The sequence below is a fragment of the Nanorana parkeri genome, unplaced genomic scaffold (genome assembly GCF_000935625.1).
Source record: "Nanorana parkeri isolate BGI_ZX_2015 unplaced genomic scaffold, ASM93562v1 scaffold162, whole genome shotgun sequence".
Lineage (NCBI taxonomy): Eukaryota > Metazoa > Chordata > Amphibia > Anura > Dicroglossidae > Nanorana > Nanorana parkeri.
The window spans coordinates 1958844-1981557 of NW_017306430.1; positions in this window are offsets into that span (position 1 = coordinate 1958844).

The following is a 22714-nucleotide window of genomic DNA, read 5'->3' on the forward strand; positions in this document are numbered from 1 at the left end:
GGGGGGGGGGAGAAAGAGAGGATTGATTTCCTAGTATTTAGAATAGTACTAGATGTGTGTATTTAGTTGAGCGGCTTCCACACCAGACCACACCAGAACTATCCTCAGTCGAAATCTTCAATCTCTCAGACCACACCCTGACCCCACATGAGATAACACTACTCAATAAAGGTCTGAACTTCGCACCTGATATCAGACCCAATTCTTTCTCATTGTTCAAAGACCTGAACAAATTCATTCGTACCTTAACCCTCAAAAGACACTACACCAACACTTCATCACCAGACATCACAGAGGATTCTAGTAACTCCTCTATTCCTGCACCCACGTCGGAAGATGTAAACAGCGACTCAGAGACATTAGCCATCCTAGAAGAATTAGCCGACCCCTCCCATCAACCCTATTTTGAACCAGCAGATTGGCTCGACCCTGGTATCATACACAGCTCCCTACGCCCCCCCCTCCAAATTCTACCCCCTTAAATCTAAGGGTTGCCACATAGAAACCTTCTATCAAGCCACATATGCTGAATTCACCAAACTTGCGTTCCACCCCAGGGAAACCCAGTTTCCCTCAAACCGAAAAAAAACAATCTTGCGGCCAAAGAAAAACTAGCATTGAAAAACCTCACTAAAAACAATAAAATCTCCATCAGACAAGTGGATAAAGGGGGAGGAATAGTCATCCAGAACCGCACAGATTATATCACAGAAGCCCATCGCCTCCTATCCGATACCAACACCTATTCCAAACTCCCCTCAGACCCATTGCCCCAGCTCCTATCTGAACTCAAACTCCTCACAGACAGAGCCCTCAATGATGAGATATTAACCAAAAAAGAAAAATCAGCCCTCTGTCCCCACAGCCTAATACACCCCTTTTCTATCATCTACCCAAAATACATAAAAACGAAACCACACCCCCGGGGAGACCCATTATCTCCAGCATCGATAGCCTAACAAGTGGCCTCTCCAAATACATAGATGAGTTCTTACAGCCCTTTGTGGTCACCTTACCCTCTTATCTCAGGGATTCAGGACACCTCATTGATATCCTACAACATTACACCTGGGAACCCACATACCATTGGGCTTCCCTTGATGTATGTTCATTGTATACATCCATTCCCCATGAGGTGGGCTTACAAGCACTCCAGTTTTATCTCACACAACACACAGCACTTCACTACAAACATGCACAATTCATTGTGGACTCCACCAAGTTCACGTTGGAACACAATTACTTTCTTTTTTTGGACCAATTTTACATCCAGATTCAAGGCACAGCTATGGGAGCCAACTATGCCCCTAGCTATGCCAATTTGACAATGGGACACTGGGAACATGTCTACATATGGCACAATAACCCATTCGCGAAACACCTCATCTTCTATGGATGCTACATAGATGACATCATCATCATTTGGGATGGACCAGTCGACACCTTTAATGATTTCTTAACATTGTGCAACACCAATCCCTCCGGTCTCAAATTTACACACACGATTGACGAACACAAACTCATATTCTTAGATCTGGAGCTCACACACAAAGATAATAGAATCTTAACTAAAACCCATTTCAAACCCACAGCCGGCAACTCTTATCTTCATTTCAATAGTTGCCATCACCCTTTATGGAAACGTAATGTCCCCAAGGGTCAATTTTGGAGACTTAACAAAAACTGTACTGAAAAAAACGACTATCTTGAACAAAGCAACTTCCTAAAGAAAAAATTCATTGAAAAGGGGTACCCAAAAAATCTGGTTAACAAAGCCCAGGAGTTCTTTTCCAAACATAATCAAATGGACAAACAACCACATTCAAGCAAAAAAACGACACAAAGTAACGCAGTACGCTTCATCACACCATTTAATAGTAGCTATAGAGCCATTGAATCCATCCTAAAGAAAAACTGGCACCTACTACAGTGTGACCCGAGATTAGGCCCATCCTTACCACCCAAACCAACCATAGTGTTCAAAAAGGCAAAAAGTATCAAAAACATCATAGCACCCAGCAAATTGGCTTCCACCCCGGCAAAATCAACCCGCACCTTTCTCTTTGACAATAGAGTAGGTATATATCAGTGTAAGAAAAAATTATGCCTCACTTTCCAATTCCTAACGCACGGCCAAAAAACTTTCAAGGATAGCACGGGCAATAGTTACCCCATCCATCAATTCACCACCTGTGAACACGACCACGTGATTTATGGCCTTAGATGCCCCTGTAACCTTCTTTACACAATACACGCACAATACGCCCACTCTGCAAGCGTATAGGAGAACACAGAAGGTTCATTGAAAAGGGTGACATTGAACATAGTGTCCCCAGACACTTCCTCTGCAAACATAAAAAAGATATAAAAAAACTCCAGGTCTTTGTCATTGAACAGATCCCCAAGAATTTATCTCCACCTGAAAGATTCCGTCAGCTTTGTAGACAGGAAACATACTGGATCTACAAGTTAAACACACTATCCCCCTATGGTCTAAATGAAGAAATAGAAATTAACACGGTCATCTAAAAATGTGTCTTTATTTAGCAAATTATACATCCATTCATAGAATCTGTCTTCAGCTCTCCTCAACCAAACACTTCATATTTACCCTCAGTGTGTACATCAGGATTTTGGGCACGCCCATATGCCCGCCCCCCGTCTCCCCATTGGCCTTGTTCTCCCTCCCAGGTCGACGCCCTTGGTTTGACCCTCCCCGTTCGTTCCTTTAAAACGTTTCCCCACCATTTCCTTCACCTTCTCCTTGGCTTGAAAAAGAAGTCTACACTTCGAAACGCGTAGCCGTCTCTCTCTGCACACCCGACTTGTGCCCGAGTGTTCCGCCAGCACTGGGCAAGAACCGAGGGTTTTCACTCCAACCTGCAACCACTGTCCGGCACCCGGATTACTACCACTGTATCGCGGCATCACGAGCCACCTGCGTTCCACTCCTTCATCACACACAGTGTGACGCTGCCAGCTCTCCACCCCACACACCGCAAAGACTGTTTCCACCGGCCGCTTCTGCATCGGCATCCGCCCCACATCGCCGACCAAGCCGCCTCCGTCCCCCTCCTGTATCACACAGGCAGTGTGACATCACTGGCGCCCTTCACACCAACTTTAGAGACTATCGGTCCCAACATCGCCACAGTTCGCCCCCTCCCCTGTCAGCAATCTCCCTGTCACAGGAGAACCCCTGACATCCACTGGGAAGGCTCCTGAACAGTCCCCCAAGGGCACACTTGCCTGAAAACTCCTCCTTGAGGATCAACTAAGAAGTACATCGCCGCTGCCTCCTCACCACCCTCAATCAACAGGACCACAGACGATAGACATCTCTCCCAACAACGACTCGCAGTCAGAAATTCCCTGGATAACCGGCACCATCCATTTCTACTCCTCGTCGATGACTTCGCAACACTTCTTACTTAAGAGTAAGTTTCTACATTTTTTTCTTTGATTTGTTGTACACTATATCCTCACCTCCGTATTATACATTTATGTTTCCTGGGGACTATCTGGACAAATTGGATTAACCATTGAACATAACACCTGGATACTAAAACCACCACTGCCCCCTTTCCCCCCCCCTCTCTTATTCCCACCTTCCTGTCTCTGAATGAAACGCCCTTTCACTTAATTTGTAGCGCTTCCCCCCTCGTTTTCTCTGTTGTGTTTGACGAGTATCTGCATCACTGAACAATATGATTGACAATGGATGCACGGCTTGGACCATTTTTTGGATTTGTTATTTTTAATAGAGGACTTGTCAAAAAGTGTATTTGTGTTTATTAACACTTTACTTTTTTGTGAATAAGTAGGGGTTCTACTACCCCTTACTCATTCACTTAGCGGGGGTGGTATCTGTGGGCCCCCTGGTAAGACACCCCCCTGCATTGAGGACATGTGGCCGGGTATGGTTTAGGAGGTAGGGGGTGCATGCTTGCCCCATCCCATTTGCCTTACTTGCCAGGCTGCTGCTTAGATAAGGGTCCAGTAATGGATTTTGGGGGACCTCACTTCAATTTTTTTGCTTGGGGTCCCCCCATAATTCATACAAAACCCTTTTTTGAGGGCTGTTGGTGATCCCTCTAACATCTATAGAAGACCCTTATCTAGGACAACATTAAGGGAATCCCCAGCTGCTTTTACATACAGCCAGCTCCACACAGCTGTCATTTGCGTGGAGATCAGTCGGCTTCGGCCATGCTTTCTCCAAGCTTTGGGTGTCACTATGGCTTAGCCAAGCTGAAGCATATGCGTTTGGCTCACCTGAGCCTCACGGCTGCCTCCGGCTGCTGTACATGTTATTTTGAATAGCCCATACAGCAGACCTTCAGTTCAACTGAACAGAAGGGCAGAGGCGGCCGAAACGAACTGAAGGATCAGCCAAAGCTATGGCTGGATCCTTCGGCTCTTTAGTGAATAACCTCCCTAGTTAAACTGCTCACACTTTAACTTCCGCTTTCCCTTCTCCTCAGGTGAGAAAATCTGGCAGTTCATTAGAGCCACTGAAATACATAGATTTCACTTAGTATTACAGACAGTCTGCCCTTGTCTGATCTTACTCCCATGAAGGTGCAATACCTACAACAATAATAGGTGACTGATTACTACATCTTTAATGTTGCAAGGATAATATCAAACACATCTGATGATCTTCCAGGTACCAAACGGTAACACCTGACTATCTGTTGCCACAGGAGTATCTTGGATGCTGAGGATGATAAACACACAAGTGTACTCCACAAAAGAGACCCACTCAATAAGCTGTTGAGGCGTGCACTGCATTGCTAGATGTACTGGGGGTGGTTTTTATCACCAACATTCCAAAAGTCATATTTCAGGTTCCCTATTTTGAGGACTTCTGCATCGTACAAAAGGACCTATTTATTTGGAAAGACAGATTTGAGCTGGGTTTCAGCTTCATCAGTAGAAATATGCTCAAATTTAAAGAACAGCAAATCTCTAGACACTGATGCAATAATAACGCTTAAATCCAGTACCACTACCAATCTTATTTGGCCAATGAAAAGGTGGCACATTTTCTACTACTTATAAGGATGATATAGTGAATGTCAGAACTAACATTGTTAAATGGCTTATCACCCAAAATGATGACCTGTCTATGGCGGCCACTTGGTCTTGTACAAGCAATAATTACATGTATAGCATAACCGTACATCCTTTCTATACATGTGTTAACTTGCATGCTGTTTTTTTCCTGATATCTATTCTTTACATTTCTGCATATTATATATTGTGTCGCACTTTTCTAGTTCCTTTCACTAACATGATTGAGAAGTATGTAGCACATTGTACCTCATCCCTATATCAAGCTACATAAGTTATATGCTGGTTTAATTAACTCTATGCAAACCCAGAAAGCTATAATATATGATTGGGTAGACCTTTTTGATACCATATGTTTTATGCACCGATTTTCCTCTATAGTCATGCTATATACTGTACATATAATTACTGCTTGTTAGGAATGGGATTCAAGTTCAAACTCAACTAAATAGGCTGTTCGTCCACCCAGCAGGGAAAACATCCATCTGCAGCTGGAAGTCATACATTTAGTAGTGGCATTATACCGCTATTAAATGTGACAACTCAGGGACATTAATTCCTGAAACACTAGTGGCCACAGGCATCCTAGCAACCAATGACACATCCCTGTCCCCCTTTAGCTGCCAGCAGGCAAAGCACCTACCCCTGGCATGGTACCCTCTGCAATTATAACTAGAACACTAATGCTTTATGTAGGGGCAAGATTATGGGGGTTATTTACTAACCTAAACACACACACACACACACACACCAGGTGTGTGTGATTTTCACACAGCAAAACGTATTTATCAACCAAAAAGTCTCTAAAAGCATATTTCCACTAATGCCATATATGGAAAAATCATGCACATGATGCATATATAATGCTGCTTCACAGTTTAGACAAAAATGGTTAGCTCATGCATTTACATTCCTTGCATTCATCAACGCAAGCAACACAACATAGAGCTAATTTACCCAACATCACCTTGGAATTCCTTCAGGGCTTTGCACAACACACCTGCTGGGTGTGTACACATTACAAAGGTGTTTAGATTCCACCCATAGATCATGCTGGGAGGGAACACACTGCAGAGGTGTATACACGTTCGTGGTGTGTTTATAAGGTTAGTAAATCAACCCCTATGTCTCTCTCCCACGAGTCTATACCTTTTTTATTATAACAAAGAATTTTGCTGCTTTAGATGCTGCAGCTTGACATGCAGCTTGACATGCTTTGCATGCTATTATGCCTATGATCTACCGGAACACGGAGATCTTTCTTTATTATTGACTTCCCTTATTGTACTCCCCCTAGAGTGTGATGCATGCATGTTTTTAGTCCCCAAATGCATACATTTACATTCATCAATATTAAACCTAATTTGCCACATTGTGGCCTTATCAAACAGAGCCGTTGCCCAATCAAACAGAGCATTCAGGTCTGCTTGTATATTAGTAACATCTTGCAAAGCCTTTATTCCATTATACAGTATAGCTCGGTGTCATCTGCAAACACATAAATGGTACTTATTCTATATAATTTATTAATAGGTTATCAGATAAGGATCCTAACAGTGTACCTTCAGGTACATCACTAACAACCTTAGATCATTTTGAATATGATTAATCACTACTCTCTGAATATGATCTTTAAGCCAGCTTTTCTACCCTTTTACAGACTGAATTCTCTAAGCATATGGACTTTAATTTACACATTAGTCCGTGGATCAAAAGGTTTGGAAAATCCAAGTATATCACATCCACTGGCTCCACATTGTCTAGGTTTTTTCTTACGTTCTTATAAAAAGAAAGTAGATCTGCGCTTCCTTTCTGGGATTTCGGAGTGGCACTCGGCTCCGCCCACACCCGCAGCGTCACACTGATCCTCCTCCTCATCTGTCACTATAAAAGCCGTGAGGTTCGGAATGGTCGGCGTCTCAGTATTGCGAACCAACGCTGACCATTCCCCTCAGCGGCCGCATCCACAGACCTCTCAGCTGGAAGCTCTGCCTTTCCACAGCCAAGCTGCTCTCTTCAGCCTAAACTAGGGAAACCTCAAGAGCCGGTATCAGACACTCCCTTGCCTCAGCTGCTGCATTTCCTGACTTCCCTAGGATTCTCAGCTCCAACTCCATTAAGGAACATGGTGGACTCTCACTCTCCAGCAATCACTCCTCTGCTGAAATCCTGACTTGTCAGCTTCAACCAAACCGCAAGTATATTCAAGATATATGTTACACTAGAAAATCCCCAAAGCACAGAAATCCCTAATTGGAGCTGATCTAATAAACAGGTTTACACATATGGAGTATGAATAAGTATCAAAATTTAACACGCCCCTCTGAGGAAGCCCCGTGTGATCGGGGGGAAACGCGTCAGGGCAACGTGTTTGTGAAAGCTTCCCTGGATACCCGTAGCAGACCCTTATGCGGCCAACCAAACTGCACTGTTTCTCAAACCAAGGGATGGAACCATAACTACCGGGACGCTGTCCGATTTGCAGCAGCTGATCAGCCTGCACAATCCAGGCTAAAATTGAGAAGTGCGAGCGAGTCATTGCCACTCGATCTTGTTCGGCTTTGGGCTTCATTACATCACGGGCTCATCGCTGTGAGGACTCCAGCACATTTCATTCAACTGCGCGGCCGTACAAGCTTTGAATCTCTTTGGATGTTCCCGTCACGGTTTGGAAACTAAACTCTGCGGGCAATTGCGAGCACAGATCAGTGGGTGGAGAGGCAACCCCGAGATCCGGCTTTTCACCTAACTAAGTTGGATTTTCTGGATATGCCACTGAGCAGTCTTGTTCCACGGCAAATTACATATCAGCACAGGATTCTATGAGGATTGTCCACCACTTTGAATCTTAAGTGACGTGAGTAAGCCCAGATACTAAGTATCCACATTTGATTGTGGCCGCTGTGCATGCACCAGTGACTATCTGCCGCTCAGACTATTACACTTATCGGGTTATCCTGAGGGAAGTCATTTTTAAGTGTTTTTAAATGTTTTGTTGAAGGTGTTTCAATGTGTTTATTCTGTTACTATTAAATTTTGATACTTATTCATACTCCATATGTGTAAACCTGTTTATTAGATCAGCTCCAATTAGGGATTTCTGTGCATAGGGGATTTTCTAGTGTAACATAGTTTTATTGAAACCCTGGAGTTTGGTGTTTACTTTTACTGTATTTTGCGTAGCTCCCTTTGTTCCCCGTATTTTTTGAGTATATTCAAGATATACCTTTCTCATGAACTTTCTATGCAATCACTCCTCTACTGAAATCCTGAGTTGTCAGCTTCAACCAACCCGCAAGTATATTGTCAGGGATACTGGCACAGGTGACCCCACACCTGCGCAGGTACCCACACAGGCAGACCAAACATGTGTGACCACACGGACCAGGCAAGTATGGTATACGGACCAGGCAAGTATATTATATATGTATAGATTGTTTAATATACACCGCAGACTAACAGCAACAACCAACAACAGAGCTCACAGGTAACAAGGTTCAAACAGGGTTCTGGACTCACAGGTAACAAGGTTCAAACAGGGTTCAGGACTCACAGGAAACAAACAGGGTTCAAGGTTCAGGACTGGTATCAGGACTCACAGGAAACAATACTGAGCCATCATCCTGACTGCAGGGAGGGTTTAAATATCCTCCCAGGAAGCACCAGGTGATGGCTAAGTACTGGCAGCTGGGAAACACCCGCAGGTGAGCACTGGAGCTGCAGGTCCCAGCACCACCCCGTGGTGGGCTGGTACCTAACTGCTCCTGGATGCCTAGAGAATCCTGCAGGTGAGCCCAGGAACTGCAGGGCTTAGCTCCAGCGTCACCTGGAGGTGCTCTGGATCCTAACATATATTCAAGATATACCTTTCTCATGAACTTTCTATGATTTGATTGCTTTGCCAAAACTGAAACGTATGACCTCTGCATAACAACGTTGGGTCATTACCTGCATATGAAGTTACGTTACATACTGAATCCTTTTCGTGTGTGTCCCCCGAACTTGCTTTGACTCTGACATTGAAGATAAAACGCTGGCAGCTTGGGACTCATAGTAAACCTTTCATGTCCACACCTGTATGAATTAATACAGCTACTAAACTTTATCTTAAACAAAGTGTTGTGTGTATTCAATTGGAGAGGGCACTGTAGCAAAGTGATCCACCCCTGGTGTATGTGCTATCCGCAGCTGAGTTCCATCCCCCAGTGCTAGAAACAAGATCTTACAATAAGGCTGATTATATACTATGCACTACTAATACTATATACTATGTTCTTGATAAAAACCTGTCTGGTCCGCTCCTCTTAAATTGTAGCCTACTAAAGCTGTTTAAATCATGTTCATTGAGTCTGTATAATATTTATGGCTATGTTCTCTATAATAATACACTCAAGTTTTTATCTCACAATAATGCCTTGTCTCTCCCTATGAAATTGAGGCCTAATAAACCTTCTTAGGTAATGTGTATGGACTTTACAATATTTCTGGCTATTGCTTGGGAAATAGTACACTCTAGTTTTTATTTCTTGATAAAACATGCCTTGTCTCTCCCTTGCAGCCTAAGAAAGCTGCATATACACTGTACATCAAATGTACAATTTTTTTCTGGCTATTTTCTGTAAAATAAGTTTTCAGTTTATTACTGTATACTTTCTTTGTTTATGGCTTTAATAAGAAAAATCTCTTCAATGATCTGGTTTACAACTGTTGTGTGTGCTAATTATTATTTCTCTTTCTTTTTCCTTGAATGTGACTTCCAACTCATCAAAACATCAGTGTTAACCTTTTCCATTATGTATCTATCATGCATATAAAAAGAAAAAGCCAAAACAAAACGCATAGAACACTGTCTGTTGACACTGGAAGCTCTGTTGGAGGTCTGCTCCCTTCTTTTTGTGCTGGATCAATTTAATTTTATGCCCAAGCACACATGATATTGTGTAAGTGCATATTGGTTTTACATTTACTCTGTTAAAGACAATTTACTTTATGAATTTTTTCCTGTGTCATTTAAATGCATGATGGATCGAGGTTCTTACTGGTATTGGAGTATAGCTATATAACTATTTGAATGATTACTATACATACCTGGAGATAAGCACTTGGAGAAATAATTGAGTCTTCGATGTGGATAAGATGGTGGAAGTAACCCATTGAGAGGACCAGAGATTAAAGAAAAAAGCATTTTTTGAGCTGAGTATAACCATACTAGGTCACATCTAGTGAGTGGTTTGAATTTGGAGAGGGCTGCACGTTGGGGGAATCGGATGTGACTCAAAGAAGATTGTTGTATGAACATTCATTAGAGCACGTTGTATGAATTTATATGATCAAGCACAAAAGCACTATATAATTATTATCCTAATGTTTAATACATTATATTTTGTAATCATTTTGTGTATATATACACACTGATATAATTCACACATTGGGATACACTATTCAAGGGAAACACTAATAGCACTGAGCTTTTATCTGATAAAGTTTACTGATACATATGTAAATATCCATGTCTCCAACAGGCATCTATAAAAGGCCATATTGTGTATCTCTGGGAAATCTGTGTATTATTTGAAAACATAAAATATAACTTTGCTATAATATTTTTAGTCTTCTTTTCCTAATTTAGCTGTGTTCCCGTAGTTTTTTATAATTTATTTGAGGCAGCAGTGTGCTCAGAACATATTTACTTTAATTTGCTTTCTCTCGCTATGTGATTCTTATATTTCATTTTCAGTATCTTAGCCAACATGTGACATAATACCATCTTTCAGGTAATGCTCATACTATACAGTGAGTTATAAGTACATCTGTGAATTCTATTCCACACTTGATTGACAACAGACCAGCATTTTGAGCAAATTAACAGGAGCAAAGCAAGGACTGGAAGACTACATGCCTGAGGCAGAAAGAAATTGATACACAAGGAAGTAGAATATGTAACATTGTAGGAGCACTGGAGAAATTATTTGGTTTTGTGAGAAATATGCAAAATAGAAACAAATTAGGTTTTGTAAATTTTTGTTTTTAAGTTGACAAGCTTGATTAGTGTTAATTTTTTAGGTATCATATATACACATTTAAAATTTTGTAGTATATGATTTATTAATCATGGCCACTTCACTTTTAATGTACTTCAATGCAGCAAGTTTGGCCCTTTAGGTGTATAACTTTGTTATCTGCATGTGCAAACTGCTTGATATTCTAATGCAAGTTGATAGAAGCAAGTACTTAAAGTGTATGTAAACCCCCAAAAATAGCTTTTTTTTTGCTCTGTTTTATTCTTTTAAATATACCCTTGAAAGCATTTTTCTATATCTAATTGATAATTGCAAAAAAGTCAATCAATACTTCCTGAAATCAATCAAGCTATTACACTTGCTGTGGATTATGTCTCTGCTGTAGTCTTATCAGTTAACCTTGTTATCTCTGTGGACTACAGAACACTTAGCCCCTATGTTTGCTGATGAGAAGGGGGAGTGTTCTTTAGTCCTAACACACTTTCTGTCCTAAAGTGACACAGTTGTTTCTGCATAGATACATTATAGTAAGTGAGTGTTTTTATTCCAGGGCACGTGTGTCACTGGCAGGATCACCAGGTGAAAATAAAGAAGAAAATCTCAAATCAAGAAAACTAAGGGACCCACCACATCTATGGACTGGAAATTATTGCCTTACAAGTTTTTGGTTTACATTTTTTATTTTATTTTGGAAGAGTGCTTTAAAAAAATGGAAGCTGCTCATCTCCACAGTCACTTCTGCATTGTGAATGCTGCAGTGCTGCTGCACAGTCAGCGTAAACCCAGATATAAAAAAAGTCAGCACACAGATGCGCCCTCTGATATTATTTTAATACAAAAACATGTGACAGCTTTTAACAATCCCGCTGAGAAGTGTTTTTTAAGCTGCTTCATATTTTTCTGTTAAAGTAAAAGGAGGATGAAAGACCTACCCATCGTCTGTTACACTTTCAGAAAGAAAAGTGATTTTGCATAACTATGAGCATCTATACAATTTCGTACAGTATAGGTCACTTTTATGTGATCATTGTAATTTGCAGAACGAACGTATCAATGGAATACCACAATGTATTTTTTTTTGGATACAAACATACTGTACATGTACATAATTTCTAATGCAGAAAAGTCCAAAAGTGTAAGAAAAATTGCCTGGGGTATAAATGCTTGACGGTTATCTTGTTTTTCCAATTCAAGTTTCTGCAATCTCTCTAAAGTTGTACTTTTTTTCCAAATTACTTAAGTATCCTTTGGCAATAATCTTTTGTTGAATTAGATTCTTTCTAAAAAAAAGGGGAGTTTCTATATAACCTTGAGCCATTTTAGAAACAATTTATTGTAGTTTGGTATACTGGTCATGGATAGCTATTTAAAAAAAAAACATTGAAGGGCTGCAAATGGAACCACTGATATCAATCTTGGTCCTGCACCATAGTATCTTCTATATAGTTTAGGCCACATTCAAATATATCTAGTTTTGAGGAATCCACATTCATATGCAAACCATTCATATGCCTGCATATTAACATTTTTTTTTGTATAATACATTTTTATTGAAAAGTTTTTTCAAATGAAAATACAAGTAACATACTACAAATACATACGTTTGAGGGGAGACAGTGACAACAAAGGGTTCACAATACATACATCAGGACATGAGGCCTATTGCATACTTCAATCTCTAAGATCTTGTCCCGATTTAGGGAAGATTAACAGGTCAGGTGTGAGTACGGGAAGTTGGGTATGGTTGGGAAGGGAGAGGGTAGGGGTAGGGGTATGGAGGAGAGGGTGAATAAAGGATGGGGAGGGGGTGGGGGGGTAGGATCACTTCTCTCATAATGTGAAATAGTAGTGCTGCTATCCGGAGTGAGCATGTAATCTACACAGGGATGATAGGAGTTTAAGCCTCCCGTCATGTAAGACCTAGTGTAGTAATAGGTCTGAGCCCGTACCTGAATATTAACATTTGAATAAGGGCAAAGTTGATCCAAACATGTTTTAAGTTTTCATGTTTATCAGTACCTCTGCAGGAAAGCAGAGGTTACTGCAGCAAAGTGTTCTTCTTCATGAACCTATAAGAGCTTGGATTATGTATTCTGCTTAAATCAAGGTCTTGAAATCAACTGACTATGTACCGTTATCAGACACAACTGAATGTGACAAGCTTCTTCATTTGAGGACCGGCATGTTAAACCCCCTTCCTGTCCAGATAATTTTTCAGTTTCAGTAACTGACTATTACTCCATCATTCAACACACCCAAATTAATGTTATATGATTTTTTAGACAGATATGGCTTTCTTTTGGTGGTATTTTCTAACCACTGGGACTTTTTATTTTTTTTACTATATAAAATAAAAAAGGAAATGATTTGAAAAAAAAACCATATTTGTTTACTTTTGGTTGTAAAACATAGCAAAAAATTGCCAGAACTGTACAAAACCCCTTTAAATAAACCTTTTTTTGTAAAGTAGACCCCCCAAGGTGATTTTTTTGACACACTTTTTTGGAACTCAAGAAATGTGCCTGTATTAAAAGGGTTAAAACATGTACATTAAATACATTAGAGGTAGGAGGAATTAAAGGGGTTATTGTACAGATTGCATGCAGAATCTACAGGGATATGGGAAGTGTTAGAGCAAGATAAACACACACACACACACACACACACACACACACACACACATAGGTTGGACTGGATGGACCTTGGTCTTTATTCAACCTTACATACTACGATACTATGATACAGTAGGAGAATGGAGATAAAGGGGTTAATGTACAGATTTGCAAGATAAGGGAGGTGAGGGGTTAATATAAGGCTGGATGAAAGACAGGATGGAACTGACATACTGTATACTGTAGAGAGGTAAATCACAGTAGCAGGGTGCAAGACACTGTTTATTGTACTGGATGACACTGGTACTAATTTACACTGGTGCTGGCTGCCTTCTTTTCTCTTGTACACCGATTAACCTGCTAACTGCAGCCATTGTTTACATTGTGTGATGCTGTGATTATAGGATAGGATCACATAATTGATAGTAATTTAATAGCTATGGAGCATGAGTGGTTAGGCCATTCTTTTGAAACACTCCAAACAATGGTTTGTGATCAGGTAAAACAGCAAAACCCTAAGCATATAAATACCTATAACATTTCTTCTCCTGCAACAATAGCCAAGGCCTCCTTATTGATTTGAGCACAGCTTCTCTCTATTGTGCTTATTGTCTTAGAATAGTAAGCAACTGTGTTTCATGGCTACCAAATACAGTATAGCTAAGAGCAGAAGTAAAGCCACGCAGAGAGGTATCACACAGAAAGTTGAAGGGCTTTTCTAAATCATAATGCAAAATACACTCTCTCAGGTCAAAAGATTCTTTGCAGCTTTTTTCTTTCTTTCAGAAGTGAATGTAGAAAATAAATACGTCTCAGGAAAGCCTTCAGCTTTTAATAATTATTGGACAAATAAAGTTCCTAACTACACATTTCATTTTTTTGTCTTTTGATTCAGTGTCATCTGCATGAAACTTTCTTTGGGAGCAAAAGGCTGAGTTTGATTTACTAAAAGCAAATAGGCTGTTGCTTTTACGAGGGAATTTTCACTTTGCAAGGAAAGTTTCCGTTAGCTTAGTGAATGTGGCAAAAGTTTACTTTGCACAGAATCATGTGCAAGGAAAACAACATTTGCAACACTCTTTTCATCAGAACGTATATTCCATGTCCATAATTAAGCCACATAGAAAGAAATAAGCTAATACTTGGGAATGCATTTTTTTTTACTATAACTCTTTTTAATAGAACAATGTGCATGTGCATGTGCAATAATCACAAGAAAAAGGGACAGTACAGGAAATTACAAATGGAAACAAAACCAAAACGTCCAATCACAAAAAATGTACTCTGGATATAACACAATTCCATACGGTATATTAATGCATCATAGCAGAACAGTGTACCTATACCTATGCCATCTTGCAACTGTTTATTGCACAATGCACTGATTAAAAATTGGAAACATGAATTTGAAGTGAGAAGTGAGAAGACAAAGGGTGGAAGGTAATGGTAGAGTCAGGAGAGGCATAAAAGGGGACAAAGAGTGAGGGCAGGTAGGTCTCAGTCTAGGTATTTGTTCTTGGTCAGTATGGTACATCTGGAAACAGAGTTATGCACTGAAACAATTTAGTATATTTTTTAACCTTGAGTATATTCTCAAGGAAAATATAATGCAAAAGCTAACATACAAAATGTCAAAAAGAAGGACAAAAAAGCAAAAAAAGTGTCAAAAGATCATTAAGCTTGGATTGTGCAGTGATCATCTGAGAGCCAACAGGACCAGGTGTGAGTTTCAAAAGGCCAAGCCTCTTTACCAACTCTCATGTGTGCCAACATTGTGTGCAGGCTGTTCATGATGTGGGTAACTGAAGAGATAAACTGGAAGACTTCAAACCAGAAGAGTAATATATTTTCCCAAAAGTCCACCAAATATGGCAAAGGGAGCCACATATGTCCACAGTCCCTCCAGAACATTGGATATTCGGTTAGGGGGATTGCTGCCAACCTTTGGGGGGTGTCACACAACTGTGAAAAATTCTGGGATTGATTCTCAATGACTTATACATCTGGAGGCCTTTAGAGGCCAGATTATTGTACAGTGTAATGCCATTGTTGGGCAGTTAGAGTAAAGTTTAATTATTTTCCCCACCATTCGATGTAGACACATTTTGATAAGGAGTTTGCACAGGATATAAGCTTATGGAGATGGTATGGCAGAGATACTGCAGAAGTCTTTACTGGGAGCTCATATTTATTGCAAAGTCCCTCAAACCAATTAAGAACATTTTTTGGTATAGAGATACCCAGTTGAATGGATTCTTAGGTTTCCTGAGGAGTGGAGGTTTGAATCTGTAAGGAAGTTATCTGTAGTAGATAATGGGATGTAGTGAGAGATGCTTGAGCTACTTAGTAGAGATACTTTTGCCAAAGAACTCCATGTACAAATTGTAGTGGCCGGCATCTGCTGCGGCTCCTCCAGTCTCCAATCCTGGACCACTCGATCCTCCTGGAGGCCGCCCCTCTCCTGGTCCTCCCCCACTCAAATGTAAGTGTGTGCTTTTCTTCTACACATTTTTTAATACAATCTGCCAGCACCAATGTTTTAATCAGTTACCCTACAATTTTTGCGCCCTGTTGTGAGTTTTCATTTTGCAGCAAACACAGGTCCTCCTACTGTTTTCAGGGCAGCATACTGCATATTGTTCAGCTTGAGCCCATTTCTGAGAGCGCTGTTTGTCCACTTATACAAATTGTAGCCAGGACAGTGTCTAAACAGGAATTCTTGGGATTGTGATCGAAGAGTATAGCACACAATACTTTCCTTAGGTCAGCAGGTTCTGCATTATTTTTTATAATATCAGAAGAGGGGATATACCATTGCTTAGCTTGATCCAGAATGGAGGCTTTGTAGTATTTGGTTACATCAGGGGCTCCCATGCCTGGATGGATGGGATCTCAATGTAATGTATATAAACAGTTTCAAGGTATACACAATTTTATGCAGTCACATATAGCAGCTTACAGCCTGTTGAAGTTTCCTGATATATGGTGGTAGAATAGGAATAGGAATAGGAAGGGCATGGAAGAAATACAAAATATGGGGGAAAGATGCACATTTTGGTTAGCATAATTTTTCCAACCCAGGAATAATTAAAATGAAATAGCTTTGAACTAGAAGAGTGCCTTATACTGGTATTAAAATCCTCTTTGGGATTGTTAAACCTGTAATTACATGAATATGATGCCACCAGTGAAATAAAAAATAAAAAAAAACTACTGTATATCACCATTACTTAAAAAAGAAATTACAATTAGTTCAAAAGTTCGACCAATCCTTCAGCTTGCTTCGGCTGCAGGAAGCTTTCGGTTCAGCGGAACCAAAGGGCTGCTGTACTAGCTATTCAGCATTGGGCAGCATTCGGCTATTCACTCTCTGCTGTTCGGCCCCTGTGAGAATAGGGGCGAACAGCAGTGAGGGAACTGCCGAACATTTGCCTCTGCAAATCCAGATGTTGAATCGTCTGAGGCGAACGGGTTCTTTACTTCGGTTCAGCTGAATGTGCTGAGGCTGTTCGACTGAACCAAAGGCAAGTAAAGGGAGCCGAAGGAAGCTGAAGCACGGCTGACAAAGCACTTACTGAAGTGAATAGCCAAATAGGCATTGGCTACGTTCACTTTGGGTTGATTTATTCACTTGGCTGCCTATGGTCGCTTAGTGAAAAAAAACCCTATATGATGTTTAAGGACAGTGTTTTGCACAGAATGTATAATCATACTGGTAGTCAATGGGCAGGAATCTATTACAGCAACCCTTTCTTCTACTTATATTCACAGAAACCCCTACAAAATATGAGCTATTTAGCCAAAGTCTCAATGTATAATCACTAAACAAAAACTCTTCTGCTGCTGGTTTCCCAAGACCCAGGTATTTCTGCTCTAGAAGCTGTTACATGTTTTGAAACCGCTTTTATAGCAGATTATGAGTGTACCATTCCATTTACATGCTTAGGGAATTAAATGTTTCACTGTAAGATAAAAAGAAAAATGCATTATGCAGTACAGTTAAACATAGATATCTACTAATTTATTAAAGTGAGTCACTATATTTTATTGCCAATGTAATTCTTAAGAATTGTGATGGAAAAAGCAGATGTTATTTTTTTCCTATCCACACCCTTGGGAAACCTTCATTTGTTTATGGGCTTAGGTCCTATTGGATATGTAACATATATAAAAAATAAGCTTACTGCATACATGATAATTATTATACAGTAATAGTTATTTTAAACTATGTCCAACAAGAGGCCTTCCTTTTATGAAATGATCACCGTATTTTGCGCTCCACACGGCACACCGGACCATAGGACACAGGCAGGTTCTGTGACAGTTTATGTGACAGAAACTGTTACAGAAGCTGCGCTCAGTAACCACTGAGACAGCTGGTGCTGTGACTACAGCACCACGGTCTCAGTGTTCACACAGAGCAGAAGAAGAAATAATGTTCTTCGTCTGCTCTATGGGCTCTATGGTGAGTTTCAATCCCGTGGTCACGGGTCCCCCGCTCCTCGGCGGCTGAGGGTGGACTTGATCGCAGCCGCTCGGTTTTAATACAAGTGATCTGAATAGATCACTTGTATTAAACAAGCAGCGGCTCCCACTGTGCATTTAGCTCTGCTATAGCAGAGCTAAATGTACAGAAAACTACTCGCCCGGCACCCGAAACTGCATGTTCCGGGCATCGGGCAATAGGGATTCGCTCCATAAGATGCACACACGTTTTCCCCCGACTTTTAGGGGGGGGGTGCGTATTATGAAGCGAAAAATACGGTATATCATACGTTACTGTACGATTATACTCTTTCTATAAAATCCGTAGATCTAACCTATTGTATATACCCTGCTTATGTACTGCAAAATGTATGCAGTTTATTGAAATGTAATAAAATGTATTTAACACAAAAGACAGATACTATTGAAGATTGGATGTGCAGCATACAAAAAAAAAACCCATAAGTAACGATAAGCAAAAGCTGAAGTATATTAGTCATACTCGGGTAAAGATAACAATTACTGCAAAAGACAACTGTTGCAGGCAGTAAGTGACTACTAGAATATGCAGGAGACTACAAAATGCCCTAAATCACATAATACATTGGTCATACATCAGTTTATGGAACAGTCCTGGTACAATGTAGAACCCAGTTTCATTAACTTTGTAGACCCTCCCTGTGAGCAAAGATAGCTTGTGCATATACAGCAATTAGTAACTAGAGTAAGATGTTGATATGTATGAGCTATGTTCAGTTTAGCAAAAGCTGTTCTTGAAATGCTTTTTTAATGGTGCAATCACCACCTTTATTCATGCTTATAACAGGTACAATATGTTGAGGTGATGTTGCTTGAGAATAGCCCATGGGGTTGATTTACTAAAGGCAAATAGGCTTAGTTATGGACATGGAATATAGGTTCTGATGAAAAGAGTGTTGCACATTGTGTTTTGGTGCCTTTCTGGTTATTTAGGGGGAACCAGGGATTGATTTACGGTTGATTTACAGTTTCTGTTACGCCTTGTATCAAGTGGACAATTCTTTGTTTTTGTTTTTTAAACTGGAGATATGTTGGGATTAAGTTTAAATCAAGCATGCAAGTATATTTACTAACAGGGTTATTCACGTAAGGATGAAGAGTATGGAGAAGGTAGGAGAAGTGAACAATCTAGGACAATATAGCTGAATTGGAAAGTGAGCTGACTTTGAGAATGTTATTCAAATCAACAATGTTGTCCTAGATTGTTCACTTCTCCTGTCTTCTCCAAACTCTTAACCCTCTTGTGAATAACCCTGTAAGACTGTCCAAATACATTATTTAAGTCTAAATTGATTAGCTGGATAGTTGAAAGTTGGTTAGCTGGATCACCAATAGTTCAAACCTAGTTCATGCCAGATAAACTTACTCCATGGATGATAACTTTAAGTGCCAATATTCTTTTGTCCTTTTTGTAAGATCCATTTTTAACCACTTTCAGTCCAGAGCAATGTCTTACTATTTGCACACACATGATAAAATCTGAATTTTTTGGTAACATATAAGAGACGGGGTCACGTTGGGTAAATCGATACCAAATATGTCAAGCCTTAAAATTGTAGAGCCAAAGGAAATCTCACCGCTCCAATTCCTTAGCCACCATCAGGACTCCCCAGGTACTGGTCCAATAGGTGCGTCTCCACCTTAGAATGCAGCAGTATACGAACAGACCGCACTATCCAGAGAATTCCAATACTGCAGACTTTATTAAAATTCACAGCATATCCAGTATATCAGTAAATAAAGTGTATAAAGCAACACATGCCAGCACTGCACACCCCCAACCAACTACAACCTCTCACATGTTTCACCCGCAGGCTTATTCATATAGAGGTCTATGAATAAGCCTGCGGGTGAAACATGTGAGAGGTTGTAGTTGGTTGGGGGTGTGCAGTGCTGGCATTTGTTGCTTTATACACTTTATACACTTTATTTACTGATATATTGGATTTGCTGTGAATTTTAATAAAGTCTGAAGCCTTAAAATTGCATGCGCCTGTGAATCCGCAAAAAAATTAGAATACCCAAAATTTCCCATAGGCGACGCTTTAAAAACTTTTACTGCTCATCAGTTTAATGTTAACAGTAATTGATGTCCCTAGAGTTATTGCTCTCACTCCCAAGTTCATGGCGATTAACAATAATTGCTCCACAAACATGACATTTTTTTTTGCATGTTTCATGAATGATTTTGCACATGCTCAGAAAACACACCGCAAGTGTGAATGGTACCTCAGATGGGATTTAGAATGAATAAAGCAGCATTTGAAACAGAACTTTGCTGCTTATTGAGAGGCAGTGGCTTGCCACAGGAATTGCTGGCAGGATCTCCACGTAAGAGACTTTGCAACAGATTCACAAAAACAATTTTGCTTAAGAAAACTGTATACAGCGAGGTAAGATGCCAAATATGCTAACAAAAGCTTTTGGATTTCCATACACTTTCAGTTCTTTATTGTACCTTTCATAGACATGGGGCTATCAGATTGCTAGGCTTCCCTTGATAGCATGGATGTAGTCTCATAAACTAGTTTATTCTACTGAATTAAATTAGGCCTTCTATGGCTTAATCTCTCACCAACACTTTTATTAAAGTTTGCAAACTGCATCCACAGTAGACTACGGTCCATTGTCAACATGCATATTGCAGATATACAGTATATTTGCAAATACTTTCCTATGACAGTGAACTCAGTCTGTTAAAACAGAAATACCTTACAGCTTTAGAAGGGGTAATTAGAACAGATTTTTCAAAAGCTCAGTTATTTCCTTAAAGAGTCTTTAAATTCCAGCATAAACTAACCTTGTATAACAGCAACAGTAATAGGAATACATACTATAGTTGTTTCTGATAATGCAATCAAAGCTTACTTGAACACACTCCTTTTATGTAGTGAGTGCCGCTTTCTGACGGCTTATCTCTTTCAACAACAACAGTGTTCTCTGCATCAATTCCCCTGCTGTTTGTGATGCAATCTCAATTTCTTAAGACTACATATCCCATCATGCACTGCTTTCAGCAAACATTGCTAATGTTACATTGTTCAGACGTTGAGTTGTAGTTCAGAAGGCAGGGTTTGTGAGCGTTGTGACACAAGGAAGTGCATTTTCACAGGGCTGAGTGGAATTGTGTCAACGCATTGAGAAAGTACTATGATGCCTATGGGCATCTTCAATAAGTAAGTTTAGAAACTTCTAGATCAATAGGGTTATTAGGAGTGGGATAGAACCTATAGAAATTCAGTACAGAAATACATATTTATTTTAATTTTTTGACCAAAAGATACCCCTTAAATGACAAATGTAACTTGGCTTAGCAGCCTAATACATTCAAATGTAAACAATCAAATGTAAATTTACTTATTAGCCTCTAAAAATATATTTTGCCTGCAGTGGGTGAGTTCTATGATTATGTCCCTTAGTAGTCATATTGGTACTGGTACTAAGATTACAGGATTTGACTTAACCGCCAGGCCACTTGTATGTAGACAGCCATCGCTGGCTGTTTCAAATTTTGACAGTTTCACTTTTTGACAGTAGGCACAAGATGTTTTAAAGTGCTCACCTCCATCCAGAAAGCGTTAAAGAATCACCAGCACACCATACAGCACTTGAACCAAACAAAATGTCCGTTGGCGCTCGAAGTTACAACACGGATGGCGCCGTGCTACAGTCCAAGTAAAGATAGCTTTTACCAGCACTCACTTGTAATGTGCAAAAAGAATAGCACTTTTATTGATGCATCACATGCGCCAAGAAGCCAACGTTTCGGGGCTGCGCAGGGTCCCTTCATCAGGGGAGACATTGTGACAAACAATCAATACAGCTACAATCAATTTATAGTGTGAACACAATCAGTTGCACCAAGAACCTAGCCCCATGACGTCATCACAATGTCAGATCCCACCCAAATCATTGACTAGGATCTAACGTTGTGATGACGTCAAAGGGCGTCAACACATGACCTGCACATGGTGTGCCCATCTCTGACGTGTCACACCCAATCATGGGCTATATCATAGAGATGGAGGTGGACCAGAGGGGAAGGTATAAGCTGCCATACACAAGTGATATCAAACAACACATTACTTTCTTTAAAGGAGCATATAATATACATGTTTCAGTACACGTTCCATATTGCAAACCATATCAAAACATTCTTAGTGTTAGCTGCACACATACATATATTACCTCCCCAACTCCTAAAACCAACAAAGTTTTAATTATAATATTAAAAACAAATATGAAGATGGTACAAAAGATAAAGAAAAAAAATTCCAATAGATACAAATAAAAAATATGATAATAAAAAATGTCTCACATTAGATTAAAAAAACAGGTTTTAAGATCATCTTACTCCTTCCATCAGCTCATCCATCAGCTCATCCCTCAGAATTAATGCCTTTCACTTGCCCTTCCTACTAGATTGTAAGCTTTCACGATCAGGGCTCTCCTAACCTTCCCATATTGAATTGTATTGTAACT